Genomic DNA, 13670 nt, shown 5'->3' with positions numbered 1-13670 from the left:
CGCCGCTTCACACATTGTACTCATGTGGGGAATCGAACACGGGTCTTCAGCGTTATGGAGCCAGTGGAATCTGAGCGGGATAGACAACTGACTTTATGTGCTGGCGATTAGGTGCCTGATGGTGATGGTTTGGGTTCGAATTCTGAGTGAAACTCAACCCCCAAAATGTACTAGAATCTATACTTCACCAAGAAAGTGTAATCCCAATTGTGGCATATGTAGGTGATTTATTTTGCGAAAGCAACCCTGAAAACTGCGGTGAGAATGCTCTATTGATATAGGATGAAATGTCGTACTCCTATACGCCTGTTGATGCTGGCATCGTTGATGGTTCTGCACCCGCTGACGATGGCATTATACAGGAAATGTCATACTCAGGTAACACCAAATATAAACAGTCAATTAAAGAGGAATGGACTATCGTTCGGATGACCTTGACCCCCAACGTCAGTCGTCGGTTCAACGCCCTAACCTGGCTACGGTAATGGCCTTTTAACCGTGTTTGCTCCACCATACTGCAAAGGTGGTTCCGTTACAACGCCGGATTGCCTATGGCCCACAACTTTTAATTTTTTGAGCCTGGCAAATCATGATTAGATAACGAAAACAAATCACCCCATTATTAACTAAGCTCTCGGCAGCCTGCGTCATATAAACACGTAAGGTCCCAGTGATGCATTCAGATATGAATACAGTCCATTGTCTTGTTGAATGAAGTGAGTGTGTGAGTTTAGTTTTACCCCGCACTCAGCAATATATCTGCTGTATGGCGGTGGTCTGTAATTAATCGAGTCTGGACGAAACAATCCCGTGATCAGCAACATGCATGAACATCGATCTGCACAACTGTGACCCGTTGTTGAAAGGAATGGAATGCATGGATTAGGTGGTTAGGATCGGCGATTTTACTGATTTGATGTTATTGTATCCATTTCAGTGGGTTTGTGAGCATACATACTGTCAATCACCGGATTGTTCGGCCTCTATACGATGATTTTCAGACAATCGTCTGTCCGCAGGAACATGATGGCGTGTTGCGTTATGGCTCTATGGCGTCGAAACACTGAAAATATTTACCTTAAAAATTTCATTTCAATTTTGGGTCAAAATATCGTAAAATCTATCAGTCACAGTTTTATCACAGTAACCGTCACAAAGTCCAAACACCTACACCAGAACTACAGTGCAAACCGACACCATACGTACCGCCCCCAGCCGTCAAGTCTAGAGCCGTTGTCGTTACAACTGGCGTCAGCGTCATAATATCTACTCCCACCCTGCAAGCCGGTGCACATGTTTAACATATTTGCCAGCGCCCTTCATCGTCTGTTTGTCACACCCATCCCCCAATCCCCCAATCCCCCATCCTCCTCAGGAATCCCAAAGGGTCTAGTACAAACTCATAATGACAGACAAACGCTGATTTTTAATCTGAGATGGTGAAATCGTTACTGTACGGTGGCCTATTAGGGCCAGTGATTGTTTTCTTCTCAATTCGCGATACTACCTTCAAAATTCAAGATTTTGATAGAAAAATTAATGTTCAAGAGAGTATCTTTCATTTTCAACTTAATCTCTTGAATTTTCAAGACAGTATCTTAAATTTTCAACTGGATGAAGAAAATGAAAAAAAATTCTCTGGCCCCAAGAGGCTTCCGTACTATAGTGACTAACTGCTTAGATAAGACGTCCATTAAGTGTATCATTAAGACCACGTGGCTGTCTCTAACCGAATGCGCACGCACCCGAAAAAATCTGCACGGAATGTTCGAGAGTAGCATTACAAGCCAAAGTGGCTCTTAGTGCGCCAGCATATGAATCTACAATGATCTTGCTGAAAGACATTCGCATACATTCCGCCCTGCAACATGTGCGTCCTTGGCTAAAAAGAGAATTTATACAGTAGGATGTAATACGTGTTATAGCTGGGATTGCACTTTCTCAAATGATTACAGATTCTAGCACTTTCATTGAGATAGTAAAACAAGATCAAAATATACTGAAAGATGCACATACACAAGTGCTCAAGTGTAACATATGATATGTTAGGAACTCCACGTTTACAGGTAAGTACAGATTCTAGTACTTTTGTTGGGTGGAATCCCAACAGGGATTCGAACCACACACACACCCCAGAGTCAGACACCTGATATCCGCCGCCTAACCCGCTCAGGCACCTCTACGTTCGCTGTATGATGATCTATATTATCCTGGTGAACTGTAAGATGACCGATATTACCCAGTGTACTGTTAGTTGGCCTGTATTACGTCGAGGTACGTCGATGACTGTACGGTCACCTGTCATATCCTGATGTACTGTAGATGGTCTTTCATACTCTGATGTACTGTAGGGTGGCCTGTATTATCCTGATGTACTGTAGAGCGGCCTGTAATGGCCTGTATTATCCTGATGTACTGTAGGGTGGCCTGTATTATCCTGATGTACTGTAGAGTGGCCTCTATTACCCTGATTTACTGTAGGGTGGCCTGTATTACCCTGACTGTAGGGTGGTCTGTATTAAGTGGATGTACTGTAGGGTGGATTGTATTACCCTGATGTACTGTAGAGTGGCCCGTATATCCTGATGTACTGTAGGGGGCCTCTATTATCCTGATAAGAGTGGCATGTATTATCCTGGTGAACTGTAGGGTGACCGATATTACCCAGTGTACTGTAAGCTGGCCTGTATTACGTCGATGTACGTCGATGACTGTGGATTGTATTACCCTGATGTACAGTAGGGTGGCCTGTATATCCTGATGTACTGTAGGGGGGCCTCTATTATCCTGATAAGAGTGGCATGTATTATCCTGGTGAACTGTAGGGTGACCGATATTACCCAGTGTACTGTAAGCTGGCCTGTATTACGTCGATGTACGTCGATGACTGTGGATTGTATTACCCTGATGTACAGTAGGGTGGCCTGTATTATCCTGATGTACTGTAGAGTGGCCTCTATTACCCTGATTTACTGTAGGTTGGCCTGCATTACCCTGATGTACTGTAGAGTGGCCTGTATTATCCTAATGTACTATAGAGTGGCCTGTATTATCCTGATGTACTGTAGGGTGGCCTGTATTATCCTGATGTACTGTAGAGTGGTCTGTATTTCCCTGATGTACTGTAGGGTGGTCTGTATTAAGTGGATGTACTGTAGGGTGGATTGTATTAGCCTGATGTACTGTAGAGCGGCCTGTATATCCTGATGTACTGTAGGGTGGCCTGTATTATCCTGATGTACTGTAGAGTGGCCTGTATTATCCTGATGTACTGTAGAGTGGGTATTTCCCTGATGTACTGTAGGGTGGTCTGTATTAAGTGGATGTACTGTAGGGTGGATTGTATTACCCTGATGTACTGTAGAGTGGCCTGTATATCCTGATGTACTGCAGAGTGGCCTGTATTATCCTGATGTACTGTAGAGTGGGTATTTCCCTGATGTACTGTAGAGTGGTCTGTATTAAGTGGATGTACTGTAGGGTGGATTGTATTACCCTGATGTACTGTAGAGTGGCCTGTATATCCTGATGTACTGTAGAGTGGCCTGTATATCCTGATGTACTGTAGAGAGGCCTGTATTACCCTGATGTACTGTAGAGTGGCCTGTGAGTGGATGTAGTTTAGGTTGACTTCTGTACGGATTTGTTTGCATCCAACGGAATTTCCGGTACTTTGACACGTGTCCATGACAACGATCGATATTTTAAATTGTTGTGGATAGTCACAATTCATCGTCATTTATGCATAGCGTTGGTGACATCCATCAGTATTTCAACATTTCAAATTGTTTAAAACAGTCACATTATAAATATCCGTATCCTTGTCTCAAAGCGACAGACCACGGCATCAGCTATGGCACATCTACGGGAAGCTTTGTCCAGACGGAGTTACATTGTCAGCATGTGCGGGACAGTAAGCAGCCTTTTACGGACGTTCCAAACAGTTACTTCTCACCAGCTGATTTGCCTTCTTCGAATGCACAGCTCCAAAAACCAACGGTATCGAGATTCCACCTAGACCTAGAAAGCTATCCTCTACTCAACCGCAAATTCCGAGTGTCAGGCTTTACAGGCGTGGTCTATAGCATGGGGTCTGTCTTATGGGTGTTGCGTCTGTCTTATGGGTGATGCTGTGAGGTCTGTCTTATGGGTCATGTTGTGGGGTCTGTCTTACGGGTCATGTTGTGGGGTCTGCCTTATGGGTGATGTTGTGGGGTCTGTCTTATGGGTCATGTTGTGGGGTCTGTCTTATGGGTGATGCTGTGGGGTCTGCCTTATGGGTGATACTGTGGGGTCTGTCTTATGGGTCATGTTGTGGGGTCTGTCTTATGGGTGATGCTTTGGGGTCTGCCTTATGGGTGATGCTGTGGGGTCTGTCTTATGGGTCATGCTGTGGGGTCTGTCTTAAGGGTGATGCTGTGGGGTCTGCCTTATGGGTGATGCTGTGGGGTCTGTCTTATGGGTCATGTTGTGGGGTCTGTCTTATGGGGCATTCTGTGGGGTCTGTCTTATGGGTCATGTTGTGGGGTCTGTCTTATGGATGATGCTGTGGTGTCTGTCTTATGGGGCATTCTGTGGGGTCTGTCTTATGGGTCATGTTGTGGGGTCTGTCTTATGGGCAATGCTGTGGGGTCTGTGTTATAGATCATGCTGTGGGTTCTGACTTTTGGGTGATGCTGTGGGGTCTGTTTTATGTGTCATTCTGTGGGGTCTCTCTAATGGGTCATGCTGTGCGATCTGTCTTATGGGTCATGATAACTGTTTCAGTCACATGTGGGAAAACATCTATTTATACTGCCATGATTCACTTCCTTCGCGTTTTTAATAGCATTATTGACGGCAGTGAACGGGCTTGATACATCGGTGAATAGCTAATTAATTATCAGTTATGTTTCATCCATTTAAGGTAAATAACATTAAAATATGGCGATAAGTGTTCTCTATAGCCACTAGGTTTCTGGCGAGCGGGCACGCGCACCCCATCCCCAAGACAATCTCCCTGTGACACATCTACCCAAAATTGAAAGCTTGAAACTTTTCATGACATTTTAAGTTATTTGCTGTGGGTGATCTACAAATGTGGGAAGGGGTGGAGGACAGATAAAGGTACGGCACGCTGACATTTCATGCTGTGCGAGAAACGTTTCTCCGGAACACATGCTCTCGTCAACCCATGTGCCTGGTGCACTAAGCGCAAAATTAATATCCTTTGTGCAGGCTGGTCTGTAAAGTAGGGCAGCCCTGGTCAAGTATTCAAACGTTTCAAGACACGTTTCAAACAAAAAGTCCTACGCATGTGTTCACTGTATAAATGGGGCGGTGTGGTAGCCCAGGGGTTAAAGCCTTCGCTCGTCACTTTGGAGACACGGGTTTGATTCCCCACATGGGTACAATGATATTGCTGAAATATTGCTAAAAGCGGCGTAAAACAAAACCCATTCACAGGACATTAATAAAATTTTATAAACTTGATTCGGGAGACCCCGTCACTACGTTTGCTTCAATTTTGAAATAGAAAGAGGCAACCTTAAAAATTAGTGAGATCGTTATCAGTTTGAGAACATCCGGCTTATTCAAAGTTCTAATTCAAATAAAAATTTCCCCGGCCACTTCCAAAGAAACTTGGGCGCACTTCCGCTTGCATAATCTTTACCCTGTGTTTTATCCAATCAAATGCTTGGTTATTTCTGGTTTAAAACATAGGCGCCATTTTACAAACAAGTCACAGATACATAATAGTAAACTTTGAAACTTGGGTGACACATCATCGATTCCCAGTTTCGTGGATGGATGCTCATGCTGTTGATCACTAGATTGTCTGGTCCAGAATTGATTATTTACAGACCGCCACCATATAGCTATCACTCAATGTGTTGTAAAGCGAAACTCACTCACTTATAAAAGGCAGGCACTGGCGCCTTCAGATTGCCATACCCATAAGTCCATATGCTTTAACATCCACAACCATTAGGCTTTAAAACGTCCCCGGACACTGTCCTACTTACTTCACATGGTCACAAAAGTTATTTTAACAAGCTCCGAGAAAATGGCACAATTCCAAGGTCAGGTACCATCTTTAATGGACGAAACTGAAATGATGTTTTAGAACTAGTTTAACAAACTGTCAAATCTGGTATGAGAATTTTCTGAGGATTTCCGGATTTTATCACTCTCTTTGGTCATTGGATCTGGCAGAGAGACCTACGGCTCCCAAGCTCATATTCCTCTTTTTCGGTCATACTCAGTCTCATTCCTCTCTTATTCATACTTTCACTTCTCAGATGGCTTGCTGGTCAGTAGGTCAGTGGTGTCCAGTTCTACACAGGCCAGTCACGGTGAGTGTAGTTTTATTGCGCTTTTAGCAGTATCACAGCAAATTATCACGGTGGAGAGGGACACCCGAAACAGGCTTCACACATTGTGTGCTGGGCGTGATGAGTGAGGGTTTAACCACAAGGATGCCCCACCGCCCAGGCCTTCATGTGGTTACTGAAATTCTGTATGTGTTGTCTACTTGCTGCAGTATTAATTAGGTTTAGTACACAGAATGTAACCTGCATATATATGAGACTCAAGGAATGATGTTCTGCTTCTGGAAATGTAGGAAGCTGCTGCACATAATTCTTACACAATGAACGATTTGTTGGCATAGACGTTACAGCGTTAGCTCGTCACACCAAGAAGCTCCTTGGATTTCTCTCATGGGTACAATGTGTGAAGCCCATTTCGGGTGTCCCCTGCAGTGATGTTGCTAAAAGCGCAAAAACTATATCCACTCACCAAAATTCAGTGTGTGCTCAAAGGGAGGTAATCATGTGCATGATATACTACTGAGAACAAATGGGAAAGTCATGCATTGGCAAAGACAGGGACCATGGGCCATTTTGCACATTAGAATAAGAAATGACCCATTAATATTTTGAAGTTTACTATTGATACAAGGGTAGTGGCCCAGTCTAAATTCAGAAAATGGCTAATATTCCTGAAAATGGCCAATTGTCAAACTTTTCTATCACAATACTTGGAAAGTATGACATAATTTATACAAACAGAAATATAAGTGTTGGGCGGATACAGGCCTTTTCAGGTCCAAGGTCAGACCAAACCTTGCCTACCAACCTATTCCAAAATGTCCCTTTCCACTGTGTTAAGTGTTGGCTGTCAAATTTAGAACAATACATTTTGCTGATATGTGACATTTGGTTCCTAAACTGTACCAGAAACCAGTACTTGTGGGTTTGAATCTTATTTCACCCTGGTAACAAGTCTGTGTTTGCTTGCTGATTACCATGCTCAACATTCATCAAACAGTACATGTCTAAGATTTCTCCTCTACTCAGAAACTAAAATGACATTAAAGAACCTCATTCTTTCAAATAACTTTAGTTCATCTGCCATAATCGGGTTTTCCCCAACTATCTTTGACGTTTGAGTGGTATATTTGGGTTTCAATAACACCACTGGTTCCTTAACAATCTTAGAGGAGTTTATATGTATATGGGTTTCTATAACACCAGTGGTTCTTTGAGTAGTATATATCATAATAATAATAATAGTTCATTTATATTGCACATGACTCCATGAATATTTCATGCTCTAAGAGCACAGTCCAAGGGTTCACTGACTTGACTCATCACAGAATGCTTGCTTGTATAGACATGTTTTGAGTCTGGATTTAAACAAAGAGACGGTGTCACAGTCTTTAATGTATGTTGGTCACTGATTCCACTCAGTCCCAGCTGCAAATGAAAAGGATCTATATCCACAGGAAACTGTTTTGGTAACTGGGATCTCAGCAAATTTTTGGATCTCAAAGATCGAGATATATGGTACAATACCGTCATGGAGATACTCAGGAACATCCCCCGACAGACACTGGTACATACGGGTTTCAATAACACCAATGGCGGTACCAAATACCAACCAACTGGAAACCAAGGTAATAGATCTTGCAACTGGACACAATGAAGAAACAATGTGACAACAGCTAGTTTATTACAATTATTCCTAATAAGGCCATGTGTTTGGGGTTACATAATTGCAACAGAATCTAACGCTTAACAGATCAAGTTTTTTATTAATCCACTCACTTTGTTGACCTTTTAAACATATTGAACAAAAAATAGGTTTTAAATGTGAGCATCTAGTCAAACGGGTTACAAGCAAAATGTTCCAATTCATGCACATAGAAAAGTGTTCAGTAAAGTTTTGATAATACTGAATAGAGCTGGTTTGATCATCGCCATTACAGAAATTATAGATGAGTTTCTGTCATAGTAGCATAGCATTGGTTCAGGCTGCGGAATGTTGTCTTGGTACGACGTTACTCTGCCTATAAATAACTGGTCAGAGAGCTTGATTAATAATTATTCTCCTTCAAGTACTTGGCGAGCTTAGTTGCACTGTCGACGGCAGCACATCCTTTTGTTGCCTCCTGACATACACAAATAAGGATGGTTTGATTTGTCAACACTGCACAGCCATTCTGAAGCTGTTCCCCTTCACTGCGGGTAAATATGATATACTTCTCATCAGCATCAGACCGCAAGAACCTGAACTTTTTTTCCTTTAGATACAACCCATTAGTGTAAGCATTTGATAAGTCTGTAGAGTTACCATTGCAGATATTCACCATGGTTGCGATTTCTTTTAAGTTGGGGACCAAGTCCCCCTTGTCTGTCCACCTTGTTCCTTCATATCCATAGATGCCACCGAATATCATTTTGTTCTCGGTGTATCGTGCCAGAGTATCCATGTAACAGTCCCACGACATCCTGTTGGTCTGAAACAGAAGTCTGAAACTAATCATCGCTGAAGCATCTCACTTCAGTCTCAGGCTGAACTGATATCATGGTCACCTGTGACATACTGCCGGAATATTAGGACTTGCTAAAATGATCAATAACCATGATAATTGGCAATACTGTCAACAGGAAAACTGTTAAAGAGTACCAATATGAAAATTGTTGTTGATAATATCGTACATAAATTTTGTGACAGAATAGGACTTTCTATTTTTTCACACAATATACAAATTTAGAGCTTTCTGCACAGTCAGATGTTAAGAATGCTGGTGTTTCTCATCATATGCAACTTACAGTCTTCATAACTATTTGGTTCAAGGGAGGCAACTTGTGAATTATCTCCCTTCCTTCTGAGACTGAAATGGTGGCAATGTAGGTCAAACATACAATAAAAGGATACGGCTGCTGAATTTTGATTTAAGAACAGGGACTATGGAATGTGCTAACGTAACAACAAATGTAATCCTCAAACACATGTAGCAATATCATATTTTCAGAGTCTATGACCCTGCTCTGTGTGTTGCACCATAACTATGGAATTGCTCCACCAAACCGAAATTATTTAAAATCTCATAATTGATGATTGGTAAACATCTTTCATTAAAATTTGCTAGTTACCTTTGTTAATGCTGAAAGAATAAAGAAAACACATGTAGTTCTTTGCGGGGGTGGGGTGGGGTGGGGTGGGGTTCAAACTGCATAAAATGCATTTGCAAATTTCGCATCTTCAAAGGATCGCTTGTATGTCAGGATAAAACATTTCCTAGAGTTCATAAGGTAAATTCAATCATGACTTGAAATAGCTTGTAATGTTTTTGAAATGTAACAAGACAAAACCAACCTTGCGAAAAATAACGTGCTATGTCACCATCCAGTCACAGATGCTCTCTCTATCATCATCAAATCTCAGATGCTGTTCCTGCCAACATCCAATCTCAAATGCTGTTTCTGTCACCCTGCTCACTCATATGCTCTTTCTCTTTCACCACCCAGTCACAGAGGCTCTTTCTGTCATCATCCAGTCTCTTTCTGTCACCATCCAGTCACAGATGCTCTTTATGTCACCATCCAATCTCAGATGCTGTTCCTGCTAACATCCAATCTCAAATGCTGTTTGTCACCCTGCTCACTCATATGCTCTTTCTTTCAGCACCCAGTGTCAGATTCTTTTTGTGTCACCACCCAGTCTCAGATGCTCTTTCTGTCGCCACCCAGTCTCAGATGCTCTTTCTGTCACCACCCAGTCTCAGATGCTCTTTCTGTCGCCATCCAGTCTCAGATGCTCTTTCTGTCACCACCTAGTCTCAGATGCTCTTTCTGACACCACCCAGACTCAGATGCTCCTTATGTCACCACCCCATCACAGATGCTCCTTATGTCACCATCCAGTCACAGATGCTCTTTCTGTCACCATCGAGTCTCAGAGCACCTCTCTGTCATCACCCAGTGTCAGATGCTCTTTCTGTCACCACACAGCTCAGATGCTCTTTACGTCACCATCCAGTCACAGATGCTCCTAATGTCAACATCTAGTCACAGATGCTCTTTCTGTCACCACCCAGTCACTGATGCTCTTTCTGTCACCACTCAGTCTCAGATGCTCCTTATGTCACCATCCAGTCACAGATGCTCTTTCTGTCACCATTGAGTCTCAGAGCACCTCTCTGTCATCACCCAGTGTCAGATGCTCTTTCTGTCACCACCCAGCTCAGATGCTCTTTCTCCATCACCATCCTGTTTCAGGGGCTCCTTTTGTCACCACCCAGTCTCAGATGCTCTTTCTGTCACCATCCAATCTCAGAAGCTCTCTCCATCACCACCCAATCACAGATACTCTTTCCGTCACCATCCAGTCACAGATGCTCTTTCTGTCACCACCCAGTATCAGATTCTCTTTCAGTCACCATCCAGTTCAGATGCTCTTTCTCCATCACCATCCTGTTTCAGGGGCTCTTTTTGTCACCACCCAGTCTCAGATGCTCTTTCTGTCACCATCCAATCTCAGAAGCTCTCTCCATCACCACCCAATCACAGATACTCTTTCTGTCACCATCCAGTCACAGATGCTCTTTCTGTTATCACCCAGTATCAGATTCTCTTTCTTTCACCATCCAGTCTCAGATGCCCTGTCACCACCCAGTCACAGATGCTCTTTCTGTCACCATCCAGTATCAGATGTTCTTTACGTCACCATCCAGTCACTGATGCTCCCTATGTCAACATCCAGTCACAGATGTTCTTTCTGTCACCACCCAGTCACTGATGCTCTTTCTGTCAGCACTCAGTCTCAGATGCTCCTTATGTCACCATCCAGTCACAGATGCTCTTTCTGCCACCATCCAGTCACAGATGCTCTTTCTGTCACCAGCCCATCTCAGATGTTCTGTCACCATCCAGTCACAGATGCTGTTTCTATCACCATCCAGTCACAGGGGATCTTTCTGTCACCACCCAGTCACAGATGCTCTTTCTGTCACCACCCAGTCTCAGATGCTCTTTCTGTCACCATCCAGTCACAGATGCTCTTTCTGTCACCACCCAGTCTCAGATGCTCTTTCTGTCACCATCCAGTCACAGGTGCTCTTTCTGTCACCATCCTGTCACAGATGCTCTTTCTGTCACCATCCAGTCACCAGTGTTCTTTCTGTCACCATCCAGTCACAGATGCTCTTTCTGTCACCACCCAGTCTCAGATGTTCTGTCACCACCCAGTCTTAGATGCTGTTTTTATCACCATCCAGTCACAGGGGTTCTTTCTGTCACCACCCAGTCACAGATGCTCTTTCTGTCCCCACCCAGTCTCAGATGCTCTTTCTGTCACCATCCAGTCACAGGTGCTCTTTCTGTCACCATCCAGTCACAGATGCTCTTTCTGTCACCATCCAGTCACCAGTGTTCTTTCTGTCACCATCCAGTCACAGATGCTCTTTCTGTCACCACCCAGTCTCAGATGTTCTGTCACCACCCAGTCTCAGATGCTGTTTCTGTCACCACCCAGTCACAGATGCTCTTTCTGTCACCATCCAGTCTTAGATGCTGTTTCTATCACCATCCAGTCACAGGTGGTCTTTCTGTCACCACCCAGTCTCAGATGCTCTTTCTGTCACCACCCAGTCACAGATGCTCTTTCTGTCACCATCCAGTCACAAATGCTCTTTCTGTCACCATCCAGTCACAAATGCTCTTTCTGTCACCATCCAGTCTTAGATGCTGTTTCTATCACCATCCAGTCACAGATGCTCTTTCTGTCACCATCCAGTCACAAATGCTCTTTCTGTCACCACCCAGTCACAGATGCTCTTTCTGTCACCATCCAGTCACAAATGCTCTTTCTGTCACCATCCAGTCACAGATGCTCTTTCTGTCACCATCCAGTCACAAATGCTCTTTCTGTCACATCCAGTCACAAATGCTCTTTCTGTCACCATCCAGTCTTAGATGCTCTTTCTGTCACCATCCAGTCTTAGATGCTGTTTCTGTCACCATCCAGTCACAGATGCTCTTTCTGTCACATCCAGTCACAGATGCTCTTTCTGTCACCATCCAGTCTTAGATGCTCTTTCTGTCACCATCCAGTCACAGGTGCTCTTTCTGTCACCATCCAGTCACAGATGCTCTTTCTGTCACCATCCAGTCACAGATGCTCTTTCTGTCACCACCCAGTCTCAGATGTTCTATCACCATGCAGTCACAGATGCTCTTTCTGTCACCATCCAGTCACAGATGCTGTTTCTATCACCATCCAGTCACAGGTGGTCTTTCTGTCACCACACAGTCTCAGATGCTGTTTCTGTCACCACCCAGTCACAGATGCTTTCTGTCACCATCCAGTCACAAATGCTCTTTCTGTCACCATCCAGTCACAAATGCTCTTTCTGTCACATCCAGTCACAGATGCTCTTTCTGTCACCATCCAGTCTCAGATGCTGTTTCTGTCACCACCCAGTCACAAATGCTCTTTCTGTCACCATCCAGTCACAAATGCTCTTTCTGTCACCATCCAGTCACATATGCTCTTTCTGTCACATCCAGTCACATATGCTCTTTCTGTCACCATCCGGCTCACCTCCTCCTCCTCCACCTTATCTCAAATGCTCATTCTGTCAAGGTCTAATTTCAGATGCTCTTTCTGTCACCACCCAGTCTCAGATGCTGTTTCTGTCAACATCCAATCACAGATACTCTTTCTGTCACCATCCAGTCTCAGATGCTCCGTCAACTTCCAGACGCAAACATTGTTTCTCTGTCGCAATCCAATCACAGATGCTCATTCTGTCAAGATCCAATTTCAGATGCTCTTTCTATCACCATCCAATCACAGATATTCTTTCTGTCACCATCCAATCTCAGATACTCTTTCTGTCATCACCCAATCTCAGATGCTCTTTCTGTCACCATCCATACTTAAACACTGTTTCTCTGTCACCATTCAATCTTAGATGCTCTTTCTCTCCTGTCACCATCTAGTCTCAGATACTGTTTCTATCACCATCTAATCTAAGATGCGGTTTCTGTCATCACCCAGTCTCAGATGCCGTTTCTTACATGCTCTTACTGTCACCATCCCTGACTCACAGGTCATCTATCTTATGCAACACTGCACACTTATGCTCTGCAACTCCTGATTGAGAACCAGGTTTTCAGAAAAGATGGACAGTTCGGATTAACAGTTATTTTACACAGTTATTTTACACATATGCACGACTATTTCACATCATGATAAGACAATTTTGAGAATGATAGGCAAAATGTGTGTGATACTCACACACTAACGAGATGTAATTGGTTTGCTTGACAGAAACACAGTAGATCCCACCATGAAATTCAAGATTATGATCAGAACTTTGTTTAACCTCTGAATGAAAA

The sequence above is a fragment of the Haliotis asinina genome, chromosome 2, assembly GCF_037392515.1.
Source record: "Haliotis asinina isolate JCU_RB_2024 chromosome 2, JCU_Hal_asi_v2, whole genome shotgun sequence".
Classification (NCBI taxonomy): domain Eukaryota; kingdom Metazoa; phylum Mollusca; class Gastropoda; order Lepetellida; family Haliotidae; genus Haliotis; species Haliotis asinina.
The sequence above is the reverse complement of the archived record's forward strand: the minus strand, read 5'-3'. Positions refer to the sequence as shown.